General features: G+C 40.9%; 1 protein-coding gene across 5 annotated transcripts in view; it reads right to left on the bottom strand.

The window, feature by feature from the left end:
- The window catches only part of ODAD2 (outer dynein arm docking complex subunit 2), a 185,109-nt gene that overhangs the window by 31,408 nt on the left and 139,466 nt on the right, over positions 1 to 14,235 (bottom strand). The gene's annotated exons all lie outside the window — the stretch shown is intronic.

The following is a 14,235-nucleotide window of genomic DNA, read 5'->3' as shown; positions in this document are numbered from 1 at the left end:
CAAGAAGAAATACTCAAAGACTAGAGAAATGTTTATCCTGAATGTAGCTACAATATGTTTGTAGGTACAGGATGGGAAGTGGAGGTATTTTCTGCCTATAACCTCAATTTTCTTTTTAATCTTGAAGGCAAGTTCATGGGAGTAATAGCCCTCCTTAATACAGACATAGGTTTATAATTGATAATCTCACATAAAAATATTTTAAAACAATAAAAGATAAACACTGTTTATTAGAAAATAATTGCCTTAGTTTTATGAAGAACTTTTACATGGAAGGATTGAGTTTTGATTTACAACTTTGCTCTAGGAAATGCTAAGAATTTATACAATCTGATGTAACACTGTAAAATCAAATATTTTCAAACCAACAAAAAATTTTAAATTGCTTAACTCAGCAAGGCCAGGTAAAAAATGATGTAACTATGGAAATATTAAAGTGGACAATTATTTCCACAATACTCCTTAATATTAGAGTCAGTCTAAATTCTTAATATACTGTTTGAATTTATACTTCTTTACAAACATTGGCAAAACTGAAGACATGATATTTAAAATACCTTGTTGGGTGTAGGATTCACACCCCATGGGGATAAAAATGGGATGATATCCAGAAGAGAGGAAGCCAAGAATTGCAAAGGAAACACACCACCCTTTCTTTAAACCACTTTCTCAATTTTAGTTTGATATCTTTTCAGCTTTCAAAAGCAGATTAATATGGAAAAAATAAAGCACAGGGCTAGGGAGAAGAGGCACAATTTTTATTCTTCAGTGGTAGAGAAATAACTTTCCCTTCTCCTACTAAACTGGAACTAAGCTCATAAAGATGAAAATAATGGCTAATTTCTTGGGAAATAACCTTAAATGAAAGAGTCTTTTGGCCCAATAATTGCTTTTCTTAAACTCCGGTTGACTTAACCTCATTCTCAAGGCTTCTTCTGCCTTCCTTTCACTGCACTTTGCTAGTATCAAGTGTGTTTTAAAAGTCTGCCTTGTCACTTGCTACCCATTTGGGGAATGTTTTCCTTCTCAGATATAATTTGTGGGAAGGATTAAGTCAAATGTGATTATTGTTTCTTAATTTCTCTCTGAAAACTTATTTCTGACTCTAATATTTTTAAAAAATGGAACCTAAAAAAATTACCATGAAATTTCCCAAAGTAATGTTTCAACCAACTTTGAACAAAACCCTTGATAACCCTCTCAAAGTTTTTCATATATAACTCGATTAATGTTAGTCTTCTCTTTTTGCTAAGATTATATAAAGTAATACTTCTTAGTCTCATCTGTGTAAGAACTTCAAATTTCAGTAAAAGAAGCTGAATAAATTTTATAACAGAAGGATATTTCTTCTTCTGGCAAAGACCCTGTTCATTTCAGAGCCCATCTTGCATGATTTTTGCTAGGTTTGCTGTTGAGAACTTCAAAGTTGGCCCTAAGTACGGTATAAAGGCCAGTGATTAAAAAAAATTTTTTTAGCAGTGGAACTCTTCCTTTTTTTCCCCCCAAACAACCTCGGTTCTTCTATGAAATTCATGTATTACATCTGTGAGATAAAATGGAACATCTTAAGAGAAAGAAAGTCATGGCTTCCCAGAATGCTGCCTCTTCCTTCTTGCTCCCCATATAGACCTTCCTGATACACATATAAAAAAGGATTCTGTGGGAGGCGGAGCCAAGATGGCGGCGTGAGTAGAGCAGTGGAAATCTCCTCCCAAAAACACATAGAGCTATGAAAATATAACAAAGAAAAATCTTCCTAAAATAGAGACCACAGGACACAGGACAACATCCAGACCACATCCACACCTGCAAGAACCCAGCGCCTTGTGAAGGGGGTAAGATACAAGCCCCGGCCCGGCGGGACGCGAGCGCCCCTCCCCCCGGCTCCCGGTGGGTGGAGAGAAACCGGAGCGGTTTTGTTTTTTTTTTTTTTTTTGGCGAGCGCTTTTTGGAAGCCTTAAAGGGACGGGCCCCCGTTGCTGGGGAGGCAGGGTGGCGGGACCGGTGAGGAGGTGCCTGGGAACGGCGCAGGAGGACAAAGAATATCCCGCGTTTCTCCCTGCGAGACCTGGGGGCGGGTGCCTGAGACCGGTGCCGGAGGACGGAGGAGGTCGCGCGTTTTTCCCCTTTTTTTTTTTCTCTTTTTGGCGAGCGCTTTTTGGAAGCCTTGAAGGGACGGGGACCCCAGTGCTAGGGAGGCACGGTGGCGGGACTGGTGAGTGGGTGGCTGGGACCGGCGCCTGAGGACAAAGAATATCCCCCGTTTTTCCCTGCGGGACCGGTGGGCGGGTGCCTGAGACCGGCACTTGAGGACAGAGGAAATCGCGCGTTTTTCCCCTTTTTTTTTTCTCTTTTCTGCGAGTGCTTTTTGGAAGCCTAAAAGGGACAGGGACCCCGGTGCTAGGGAGGCAGGGCGGCGGGACTGGTGAGCGGGTGCCTGGGACCGGCACCTGAGGACAAAGAATATCCCGCATTTTTCCCTGTGGGACCGGTGGGTGGGTGCCTGAGACCAGCACCTGAGGACGGAAGAAATCGCGCATTTTTCCCCTTTTTTTTCTCTCTTTTTGCCGAGTGCTTTTTGGAAGCCTTGAAGGGACAGGGACCCCGGTGCTAGGGAGGCAGGGCGGCAGGACTGGTGAGCGGGTGTGTGGGACCAGTGCCTGAGGACAAAGAATATTGAGCGTTCCTTCCCTGCGGGACCGGTGGGTGGGTGCTTTTTGGAAGCCTTGAAAGGACAGGGACCTGGTGCTAGGGAGACAGGGCAGCAGGACCAGTGAGCGGGTGCCTGGGACCGGCACCTGAGGACAAAAAAAAAAAAAAAAAAAAAAAAATCGCTTGTTTTTTCCTTTTTTTTCCTTTTTTTTTCTCTTTCTTTCTGTTCCCTCTCTCATTGTTGCTGCTGTTGTTTTGGTTTGGAGAGTGCTTTTTGGAAATCTTAAAGGGGCAGGACAGGTCACTTAGACCAGAAGCAGGGAATCTGGGGATCTCTGGGCACTCTAACCCCCTGGGCAGCAGGGAGCACAGAGACCCCTTACGGAGATAAATAGTCTCCTGGCTGCTCCCCCTCCAACGGGGCTCCACCATTTTGGAGGAACAGCCCCAGCCAGGCCAAGCCCACAGCAACAGCGGAGATAAACCCCAAAGCAACTGGGCGGGAAGCAGAAGCCCTGTCTGCGCACAGCTGCCCAGCACAAGCCACTAGAGGTCTCTATTCTCCCAGGAAAAGGCTACAAACCAACAAGAAGGGAAGCTCTTCCAGCGGTCACTTGTACCAGCTCTGCAAACTATCTCTATCACCATGAAAAGGCAAAACTACAGGCAGACAAAGATCACAGAGACAACACCTGAGAAGGAGACAGACCTAACTAGTCCTCCTGAAAAAGAATTCAAAATAAAAATCATGAACATGCTGACAGAGATGCAGAGAAAAATGCAAGAGCAATGGGATGAGATGCAGAGAAAAATGCAAGAGCAGTGGGAAGAGATGCAGAGAAAAATGCAAGAGCAGTGGGATGAAGTCCGGAAGGAGATCACAGATGTCAGGAAAGAGATCACAGAAGTGAAACAATCCCTGGAAGGATTTATAAGCAGAATGGATAAGATGCAAGAGGCCATTGAAGGAATAGAAGCCAGAGAACAGGAACGTATAGAAGCTGACATAGAGAGAGATAAAAGGATCTCCAGGAATGAAACAACACTAAGAGAAATATGTGACCAATACAAAAGGAAAAACATTCGTATTATAGGGATACCAGAAGAGGAAGAAAGAGGAAAAGGGATAGAAAGTGTCTTTGAAGAAATAATTGCTGAAAACTTCCCCAAACTGGGGGAGGAAATAATCGAACAGACCATGGAATTATACAGAACCCCCAACAGAAAGGATCCAAGGAGGACAACACCAAGACACATAATAATTAAAATGGCAAGGATCAAGGACAAGGAAAGAGTTTTAAAGGCAGCTAGAGAGAAAAAGGTCACCTATAAAGGAAAACCAATCAGGCTAACATCAGACTTCTCAACAGAAACCCTACAGGCCAGAAGAGAATGGCATGATATACTTAATGCAATGAAACAGAAGGGCCTTGAACCAAGGATACTGTATCCAGCACGACTATCATTTAAATATGATGGTGGGATCAAACAATTCCCAGACAAGCAAAAGCTGAGGGAATTTGCTTCCCACAAACCACCTTTACAGGGCATCCTACAGGGACTGCTCTAGAAGGGAGCACCCCTAAAAAGAGCACAGAACAAAACACACAACATATGAAGAATGGAGGAGGAGGAATAAGAAGGGAGAGAAGAAAAGAATCTCCAGACAGTGTATATAACAGCTCAATAAGTGAGCTAAGTTAGGCAGTAAGATACTAAAGAAGCTAACCTTGAACCTTTGGTAACCACGAATCTAAAGCCTGCAATGGCAATAAGTACATATCTTTCAATAGTCACCCTAAATGTAAATGGACTTAATGCACCAATCAAAAGACATAGAGTAATAGAATGGATAAAAAAGCAAGACCCATCTATATGCTGCTTACAAGAAACTCACCTTAAACCCAAAGATAAGCATAGACTAAAAGTCAAGGGATGGAAAAACATATTTCAGGCAAACAACAGTGAGAAGAAAGCAGGGGTTGCAGTACTAATATCAGACAAAATAGACTTCAAAACAAAGAAAGTAACAAGAGATAAAGAAGGCCACTACATAATGATAAAGGGCTCAGTCCAACAAGAGGATATAACCATTCTAAATATATATGCACCCAATACAGGAGCACCAGCATATGTGAAGCAAATACTAACAGAACTAAAGAGGGAAATAGACTGCAATGCATTCATTGTAGGAGACTTCAACACACCACTCACCCCAAAGGATAGATCCACCGGGCAGAAAATAAGTAAAGACACACAGGCACTGAACAACACACTAGAACAGATGGACCTAATAGACATCTATAGAACTCTACATCCAAAAGCAACAGGATATACATTCTTCTCAAGTGCACATGGAACATTCTCCAGAATAGACCACATACTAGCTCACAAAAAGAGCCTCAGTAAATTCCACAATATTGAAATTCTACCAACCAATTTTTCAGACCACACAGGTATGAAAGTAGAAATAAATTCTACAAAGAAAACAAAAAGGCTCACAAACACATGGAGGCTTAACAACATGCTACTAAATAATCAATGGATCAATGAACAAATCAAAATAGAGATCAAGGAATATATAGAAACAAATGACAACAACAACACTAAGCCCCAACTTCTGTGGGATGCAGCGAAAGCAGTCTTAAGAGGAAAGTATATAGCAATCCAGGCACACTTGAAGAAGGAAGAACAATCCCAAATGAATAGTCTAACATCACAATTATTAAAACTGGAAAAAGAAGAACAAATGAGGCCTAAAGTCAGCAGAAGGAGGGACATAATAAAGATCAGAGAAGAAATAAAGAAAATTGAGAAGAATAAAACAATAGCAAAAATCAACGAAACCAAGAGCTGGTTCTTTGAGAAAATAAACAAAATAGATAAGCCTCTAGCCCAACTTATTAAGAGAAAAAGAGAGCCAACACAAATCAACATAATCAGAAATGAGAATGGAAAAATCACGACAGACTCCACAGAAATACAAAGAATTATTAAAGACTACTATGAAAACCTATATGCCAACAAGCTGGAAAACCTAGAAGAAATGGACAACTTCCTAGAAAAATACAACCTCCCAAGACTGACCAAGGAAGAAACACAAAAGTTAAACAAACCAATTACAAGCAAAGAAATTGAAACAGTAATCAAAAAACTACCCAAGAACAAAACCCCGGGGCCGGACGGATTTACCTCGGAATTTTATCAGACACACAGAGAAGACATAATACCCATTCTCCTTAAAATGTTCCACAAAATAGAAGAAGAGGGAATACTCCCAAACTCATTCTATGAAGCCAACATCACCCTAATACCAAAACCAGGAAAAGACCCCACCAAAAAAGAAAATTACAGACCAATATCCCTGATGAATGTAGATGCAAAAATACTCAATAAAATACTAGCAAACAGAATTCAACAGTATATCAAAAGGATCATACACCATGACCAAGTGGGGTTCATCCCAGGGATGCAAGGATGGTACAACATTCGAAAATCCATCAACATCATCCACCACATCAACAAAAAGAAAGACAAAAACCACATGATCATCTCCATAGATGCTGAAAAAGCATTTGACAAAATTCAACATCCATTCATGATAAAAACTCTCAGCAAAATGGGAATAGAGGGCAAGTACCTCAACATAATAAAGGCCATATATGATAAACCCACAGCCAGCATTATACTGAACAGCGAGAAGCTGAAAGCATTTCCACTGAGATCGGGAACCAGACAGGGATGCCCACTCTCCCCACTGTTATTTAACATAGTACTGGAGGTCCTAGCCACGGCAATCAGACAAAACAAAGAAATACAAGGAATCCAGATTGGTAAAGAAGAAGTTAAACTGTCACTATTTGCAGATGATATGATACTGTACATAAAAAACCCTAAAGACTCCACTCCAAAACTACTAGAACTGATATCGGAATACAGCAAAGTTGCAGGATACAAAATCAACACACAGAAATCTGTAGCTTTCCTATACACTAACAACGAATCAATAGAAAGAGAAATCAGGAAAACAATTCCATTCACCATTGCATCAAAAAGAATAAAATACCTAGGAATAAACCTAACCAAGGAAGTGAAAGACTTATACTCTGAAAACTACAAGTCACTCTTAAGAGAAATTAAAGGGGACACTAATAAATGGAAACTCATCCCATGCTCATGGCTAGGAAGAATTAATATCGTCAAAATGGCCATCCTGCCGAAAGCAATATACAAATTTGATGCAATCCCTCTCAAATTACCAGCAACATTCTTCAATGAATTGGAACAAATAATTCAAAAATTCATATGGAAACACCAAAGACCCCGAATAGCCAAAGCAATCCTGAAAAAGAAGAACAAAGTAGGGGGGATCTCACTCCCCAACTTCAAGCTCTACTACAAAGCCATAGTAATCAAGACAATTTGGTACTGGCACAAGAACAGAGCCACAGACCAGTGGAACAGATTAGAGACCCCAGAAATTAACCCAAACATATATGGTCAATTAATATTTGATAAAGGAGCCATGGACGTACAATGGCAAAATGACAGTCTCTTCAACAGATGGTGCTGGCAAAACTGGACAGCTACATGTAGGAGAATGAAACTGGACCATTGTCTAACCCCATATACAAAGGTAAACTCAAAATGGATCAAAGACCTGAATGTAAGTCACGAAACCATTAAACTCTTGGAAAAAAACATAGGCAAAAACCTCTTAGACATAAACATGAGTGATCTCTTCTTGAACATATCTCCCCGGACAAGGAAAACAACAGCAAAAATGAGCAAGTGGGACTACATTAAGCTGAAAAGCTTCTGTACAGCGAAAGACACCATCAATAGAACAAAAAGGAACCCTACAGTATGGGAGAATATATTTGAAAATGACAGATCTGATAAAGGCTTGACGTCCAGAATATATAAAGAGCTCACACGCCTCAACAAACAAAAAACAAATAACCCAATTAAAAAATGGGCAGAGGAACTGAACAGACAGTTCTCCAAAAAAGAAATACAGATGGCCAAGAGACACATGAAAAGATGCTCCACATCGCTAATTATCAGAGAAATGCAAATTAAAACTACAATGAGGTATCACCTCACACCAGTAAGGATAGCTGCCATCCAAAAGACAAACAACAACAAATGTTGGCGAGGCTGTGGAGAAAGGGGAACCCTCCTACACTGCTGGTGGGAATGTAAATTAGTTCAACCATTGTGGAAAGCAGTATGGAGGTGCATCAAAATGCTCAAAACAGACCTACCATTTGACCCAGGAATTCCACTCCTAGGAATTTACCCTAAGAACGCAGCAATCAAGTTTGAGAAAGACAGATGCACTCCTATGTTTATCGCAGCACTATTTACAATAGCCAAGAATTGGAAGCAACCTAAATGTCCATCTGTAGATGAATGGATAAAGAAGATGTGGTACATATACACAATGGAATACTACTCAGCCATAAGAAGTGGAAAAATCCAACCATTTGCAGCAACATGGATGGAGCTGGAGAGTATTATGCTCAGTGAAATAAGCCAAGCGGAGAAAGAGAAATACCAAATGATTTCACTCATCTGAGGAGTATAGGAACAAAGGAAAAACTGAAGGAACAAAACAGCAGCAGAATTACAGAACCCAAAAATGGACTAACAGGTACCAAAGGGAAAGGAACTGGGGAGGATAGGTGGGCAGGGAGGGATAAGGGGGGGGAAGAAGAAGGGGGGTATTAAGATTAGCATGCATGGGGGGGAGGGAGAAAGGGGAGGGTGGGCTGCACAACACAGAGAGGACAAGTAGTGACTCTACCACATTTTGCTAAGCTGATGGACAGTAACCGTAATGTGGTTGTTAGGGGGGACCTGATATAGGGGAGAGCATAGTAAACATAGTATTCTTCAGGTAAGTGTAGATTAAAAATTTAAAAAAAAAAAAAAAAAAGAAAGAAAGAAAGAAAAGGGGGATTACTCCTTAACAGGATAAAACTATTGGTAAATCAAAGATCAACGCATGCTTTAAATATCCTTAATGTTGATCACTTAAAGGGTGTCAGATGATCAGCTATGGAGGTACTCTTTTCTGATAATATTCCTTTCTCTTAATTAAAAAAAAAAAAAAAAAAAAAAGCAGTTCCTGTGTGCTGACCTCCAATGAGTTCTGCACAGTGGTATAGAGGGCATGTCAAAGTGTGGGCAAAGGGTCTTTTTGTTTCTACGCAGAAGATCAAGGCCTAGCTTGGATACCCAGAAAATGAACTAAGATACGATATGAGGAGGAGCTTCCGGCATCAGCACTCTCTGGAGGACTCGTGCCGGGGGATGATCATCAAAAAGCCTCCACAGGGATCCGGACGATGCTGCGGTTGTGGCTGCATCCAGCCCACCGTCTCCTGGACTTGCCATAAGAAGGAGGAGGGAGATGTCTAGGCTGGCATGTGCATACAGTGAGACAACGAATTTGACTGGATCTGTACTGTTGGAACTCAACCAGGGGTTGGGAGGGGTGCAAGTTGTAGCACCCCAAAATCTCATGACTATAGACTATCTATGGTTAAAAGAACATATGGGATGTGAACAGATCCCAGAAATGGGCTGCTTTAATTTGTCTGATGGTTCAAGTACAGTTGGAAAATATCCATCATATCATAGATAAATTTTCACAAATGCCTAGGGTGCCTAAATGGTTTTCTTGGCTTCACTGGAGATGGCTGGTAATTATAGATTTGCTTTGTTTATGTCACCGTATTCCTATTATGTTAATATGTGTGTGCAAATTAGTTAGTAGTTTAAAACCTATACATACTTAAGGTACTATACAAGAAGATATGTCAAAGAAATAATCAATCCTCCCAAGTTTCCTTCATATGCTACATCTATAGCTTTTCTTCTTCCTTCCTAATTACAAACCTTAAATAGAATTCGTGCCTCATATCGAATTTACCGAGTATCATAATTCCTCCAGGTGGTAAAGATACCTCGAGACAAGTGCTGGGCATAGAAGCCACAGGGCATAAATCTGCAAAGAAGTAAAAAGCTAACCTTTGCAAACAATATGGCTTCTCTCTCACTTACCAACTTTACATTTCCCTGTATGGCCCCGGAAGATGACTGGTTAGCCAGAGACGGGTAAGATTCCTCAAGGGAGGAACAACCTAAGACAGGCACAGTCGCAGGGGGGCCATCAGGTGAGAATTTGGGGATCAACAGAGGTGAGGCTCAGAACCTCACCCCCCCTGCTTTGAGAGAAATCTTCTGCATCCGTGGATGTCTTGCTGCCCTTGTCTAGCCTGGATTAATACTTAGTCCATAGGCACACACCTGATCATCTGATCATCTACATTTGCCTTCTTACAGCACTAAACTATGTTTTCTACCTTTATCTTGCATCTACCTACCACTTCAGCATTTTATTAAAAATAAAAATAATAATAATAATAGGAGAAATGTGGGATCAACATATAAATCAAGTACAAAAATCAAATGAATATTCTTATTTGACCTGATGGTTTATAGGTCATATTGCATGATCAAAACCGAAAGTTTCTGTGATGAATGCCCTTGTACTGTTCACCATGTAAGAATTTATTCACTCTGTAAGAATTCATTCACCATGTAAGAACTTGTTCGTTATGCTTCAGAAGATTGGAGACTGACGAGAATTAGGCTTGAGATGGATTAATGATTGTACATTGAGCATTGACCCCCCTATACTGAATTTTATTGTTGTTAACAACCATTTGATCAATAAATATGAGAGATGCCCTCTCAAAAAAAAAAAAAAAAAAAAAAAAAAAAAAAAAAAAAAGGATTCTGTGATATACAAAGTCCACTCATCATCTTACTAGGAGGGCTAATTTTCGGTCTGCTCATCTCCTTATTTCCTAGAATTTCTTTCTCATTACAGAACACATCCCCTCCTGCTCACTCCACTGCTGAGGTAAGCCTGCTCACAACTCATTCATGCCACATAGGTCTGCTCAGTCCACACTTACTCTGTCAACCACCCCAAACCACAGTCTGCACCACAGTCCTAAGAACTGTCACCCCCTTAGTTCTGATAAGTGTCAGCTGGACCTTGGAAGAACACCATTTAAAACACATTCCTACTGAGTTTTAAATAAGTGATAGCCTTGCTTCCTCTTCCCAGATTTAAACATTGTTTACCAATTTTAGAGAAGATAACTTTTAAGCTGAATCTTCAGTTTGCAAAACTTCAAATTATATGCCAAAGTGATACATATTAGGCAGCACAAATGAAGTAATTCTACTTAGGAATATCTTCTGGGCCCCCTAAAATAACACCCATAGAACACTGTGTGTTACACTGACCTGTCTCAGGATTCTGTGGGGAGAACTTGAATGGGTCATATCCCTAAGCCTGTTCCAGGACAACCCGGAATTCTGGTCAAAATTTTAGCAAAGTCATCCCATCGAAGTGCTGCTTTAAAATCAGTTTGGAACTGAGGAACTAAAGTAGCTTATTCGTATCAGTACTTATTTTAAGTTAATCTAGCTTCCTTCAATGCATGTCTTACACTTCTAGCAAGATTTTTCCTTTTATATCAGTTTTTTCCTGATTACATCTTTTTGGATATGCTAAGTAGGTGGGCAAGTCTGTTTCCTTTGTCACTCAGGAGGAGATATGGCTGGGATGCTCTGTGAAAGGCAGTGTGGGGAAGCCTGGCAGCATGGATTGGGTGAGGAGTGAGCCAGGTGGTGGCGGTGCCCAGCGAACAGCCTTCCCTGCATCTTGCGGAGGAGCACACAGGAGATAGAGAGGGATGGCTGCCCAGCTTTCTGGCTATTTCATGCCCAGTGTCTCCTGACTCAGACCATGTGGTGAGGGAGGTCTCTCTTTCACAGAGCTAAGCCTTGGCAGGACATGGGCCCAGGCTCAGGCGGCTTTTCTCAGGTCACTGTCCCCCAGCCTCCACCAGAAATATTTCCCTGCCATTCCACCATTACAGATCCAGGAAAGGCAGGGGGGCCAGTCAATACCTTGAGAAGGAAGGGGATACTCAAAACAATAGCTAACAATTCAACAGTCGGTTCTTAGCAGGTATCAGGCACTATTCAAATTGAATTATATATACTAATTCACTTAGTGTTCTCAACAAACTTAGAATTAAATATTATTACTAATATTCTAGCTTTACATATGAAGAATGTGCAGTATCCAGAGATCAAGTACTTGCCCCAAGTTCCAGGGCTTGAATGCCAGCTCCAGGTTCCACCCTCTTACCCATCGTGCACCTCCTCTCTTGAAGGGAGCTGGTCTGGTCTGGTCCCTAGGGCACGGTTGGTCCTTGGGCCATCATGCCCACACCAATTGCTGAAATCTGTAGTCTGAGTCAACTGCCTCCATTTACAATGCTTCCACTCAACAGGGCCTCTGTTTTGTAAGCCCTCCCTGTGGGTTGCAGGGGAACCTCTGAATGCCATGTGCAATCTGTGGGGACCAGGACCTTCCTGAGGCTGACCTTTTAAGCGCCTGTCTCCACCAGTAATGGAACATTTCTCCTGCACCATATCAGACTTGCAGTCAAGCACACTCAGGGCTTCTCCTGAAGGCAGAACCCCTTAATTTCACATGAGCATCCTTGGGAACTAACTCAGTCAACACTATTTTGAAGTTAAGATGCTTTGCATATTTCAGCTCCAGCAACAAACAAGGCTGAGAAGATTTTGTAATTACTTTTCTGATCCTTTCATTCATTTCAACTCAGACTCCCTTTTAAATGTACTTGACTTACTTGCCTGTGGTACATAGCAAAGCTTATCAGCCACTCTTTTGCCTGGGTACAATGGCTTGCTTTCCATGTTTCTATGGCTAGTTAAAGCTCTTGTGTGTTAGAACTAAACATCTCTTTCTCAGCCTATCAATTTACTCTGACATAAGCCATTGCTGAGAAAAGCATCCTGAAGAGCATTAAAGGAATAAGTGATAGAAATAACTTTTAGGAATTATTTCAGTAAAGCCAAAAGGCATAAGAAGAAAGTATCAGTGTAAAATGGTTTTCCCAACTTGGCAATGGCAGGTGGAATTTCTCATGAAATTTTTACCTTAATGCAACAGAATGGTATTCTCCCTTGCCCAGCCATGCTTTTTGAAGTTTTTTATGTATCACAAAATACCTAATAAGGGGTAAATTTACTCTGAACCCCAGCTATATGATCATGACATATTTGGAGGTGACTTTGAGGTGCATTCCTAAATATGGTGCAATGCTTTCTAAATTTACAGTCTGATTTCCTGCTGCCAGTTATGCCTGCCAAATGCTTCTGACACTGTGGCCATTTTGTGGTGTCCCTAAAAATCATCAGCAATTTGAAAACATTAGCACCCGGCATAGTCATACTTTGCAATGATTGCCTGAATTTATCACCTTCCTCTTCCAGGGTACAAACAGAGAAAAAAAAATCAAGGAGAAATATTAAACTTCTCTGGCAGCAGGGAAAATACAGAGTTGAAAATCAAATGAATTATAGAAACTCAGCCCCTTTCAGTATTGTTCACAAACTGAAATAAAGAATTGACACACTGGGGTTTATGTGGTTAAATAGAAAAATATTATAAATATGTATCTCAAGTGCTTTTTATTTTGTCTTCACATTTGCAGAATATTTTGATACTAGGATATTATGATTATGTGGCAGGACTAAAAATAGGGAGAAGTTCATTGCTTCATTCAACAAATATATACTACATTCTGCTCGGTGGCATCAATTGTGTCTGGGAATGCAGAAGTGGATGAGACAGCCTGGCTTCTGCCTTCAGGAATCTTACAATTTACTGAGACAGAGTTAAATCGTTACACCAGAGAAGAGACATACAAGTCTCAGGAGAGCACAGGTGGGGGCAGGGGCTAAATGGAGATTCTTGGGGAACAAGAATGAACCTGACACCTGAAAGATTTAGTAAAAGCCAAACCTGACAAGGATGGTTAAGCAAATCATGATTAAGCCTCAAAAATATAAATAGAGTGTCATTTAACACAGTATTTCTGAGATTTGTCCATGTTACTGCACATGTCAGTGGCTTGTGCCTTGTTGCTGGGTAACATTCCATTGTATGGACGGGCCCCTGGTTCTTTATCCATTCACCTGTTGAGTCACATTTTTGGTGATTATGAATAGTGCTGCTGTAACTATTCACATAGATGTCTTTGTGTGGTCGTATGTTCTCATTTGTCTTGGGGAGATACCTGGGAGTGAAGGTGCTGGGAGTGGAGGGTCATATGGAAGCTTTGTAAGATGCTGGCACACTGTTTTCCCAGGGGTTGTATCATTTTGTGTTCCCATCAGCCATGTGTGAGGGCTCCAGTTTTTCCACCTGTGTGTCTGCACTTCGTAATGTCAGGCTTTTGAATTTTAGCCATTCTGATAGGTGTGTGATAGTGTCTCCTGAGGTTTTGGTTTGCATTTTCCTGTTGACTAGTAGTATTTGCCATCTTTTCAGGGACTTGCTTGCCATTGTTGTAGCTTTGCTGAAGTGGCTGTTAAGTTATTTTGCAAATTTTTAATTGAGTTGTATTCTTATTGAGTCATAAGAATTCTTTATGTAATTTGAGTAAGTCATTTGTC

This window comes from Manis javanica, chromosome 2 (genome assembly GCF_040802235.1).
Source record: "Manis javanica isolate MJ-LG chromosome 2, MJ_LKY, whole genome shotgun sequence".
Lineage (NCBI taxonomy): Eukaryota > Metazoa > Chordata > Mammalia > Pholidota > Manidae > Manis > Manis javanica.
The sequence above is the reverse complement of the archived record's forward strand: the minus strand, read 5'-3'. Positions and strand labels throughout refer to the sequence as shown.